Source organism: Kryptolebias marmoratus, linkage group LG23 (assembly GCF_001649575.2).
Source record: "Kryptolebias marmoratus isolate JLee-2015 linkage group LG23, ASM164957v2, whole genome shotgun sequence".
Taxonomy (NCBI): domain Eukaryota; kingdom Metazoa; phylum Chordata; class Actinopteri; order Cyprinodontiformes; family Rivulidae; genus Kryptolebias; species Kryptolebias marmoratus.
In genome coordinates this window covers 11,989,852-11,991,158 of record NC_051452.1, presented here as the reverse complement: position 1 = coordinate 11,991,158, position 1,307 = coordinate 11,989,852, and the positions used below count along the sequence as shown (strand labels likewise).

At 36.5% G+C, this 1,307-nt stretch overlaps 1 protein-coding gene across 1 annotated transcript in view; it reads left to right on the top strand.

Annotated features, from left to right (window-relative positions):
- The window catches only part of LOC108244131 (NLR family CARD domain-containing protein 3), a 1,204,881-nt gene that overhangs the window by 839,289 nt on the left and 364,285 nt on the right, over nucleotides 1-1,307 (top strand). The window lies entirely within an intron of this gene.

Genomic DNA, 1,307 nt, shown 5'->3' with positions numbered 1-1,307 from the left:
GTTTAGAGTTGCTTATGGCTAAATTAGGGTTAGAGTGCGGGTTTTTGATGTCTTCAATGTTTTTCTCTTTCTTACTGTTTATTCATTGTCACATGCTGTTTTTATTTTGTTTTTTAATTATGTAAAGCACCTTGAAATGCCTTGCTGCTGAAATGTGCTATACAAATAAAATTTGATTGATTGATTTATTTAAAGGGCCCTAACCTGAATTTTCATTTTGGGACCCCCTTTCAGTTAATCCCATCAAGCACTCACCACCACCACACCACTGATATTTTATATTGTCCATGCTTCATTGTTTGTGAACATTTTCTAAATAGCTTTTTATTTATACAACAAAGAGGGACCTTTTCATGTCTTGTTATAATAACAAAGGTTTTTAGCTCAATTATAGACAAACAAGAAAAAACAGCCTTCAAAAATGAATATACTACTGAGTTTACCTTTTTGAAATGTAGGCAGACCGTTTCTAAGACCGTTTATGAATCCAGTCAGTTTCCAGTAGTTTTACAACTACTTAAGTATTAAAAGTAAAAGTACTTGTCGACTGTATTACCTAAAGGCTAATACAATGTCATTAAGTGTACCTATCATATTTAATTTTAATACATCAGTAATGTACCATTTTAATGAACAATGCTGATGATTTGTTGCTTACAGCTAATGAAAACATGACATTTCTGATTAGATTACTGACCAATAAAAAAACATAATGCAGGCATGTGGGTCTAATGAAAACAGCCCCAGACAGCTCCAGACAAGTTTAACAGGGGTGGTCATTCAAGTAAATGTAACAAGTACTACCCACTTTTGAACATAAACAATAACACCAGCTTTTTAACAAGCTCAAGGTGCTGTACTGGTATAGTCCTGTTTTAGCCAACATTAGCTGTATCCAACAGTTTTACTCAACTCAGTCGGTTAGTTTGGGGAAAAAACTGTGCAAAGTTTGCGTTTTGCTGGTTTGCTGCCATGATTCTAACATACACCTGAGCAGCTCTGCACAGCAGCAAGTGTGCTTCGGTGCCCCACATTTGTAAACCCAGCTAGCGTCTTAGCGCTCATGCTGCATTTAAAGGCGGCTCGGAAAAGCACTTTAGGTCGTGTTAACAACGGATTAAACAGTTTTAACTGCTGAAAAAAGTGACAGAAGGCACAGATATGGGAAGTGCAGAAGCCTCTACTGTATCAAATCAATACAGGAATAGCAGAGAGTTGGCCACTTTAAGGTAAACTTGACCCAGTTATTTCAAATAAATCTTTTAAATAAGGCCATGGGTGGCACAGGTCTTCTGGTTGTCTATCAC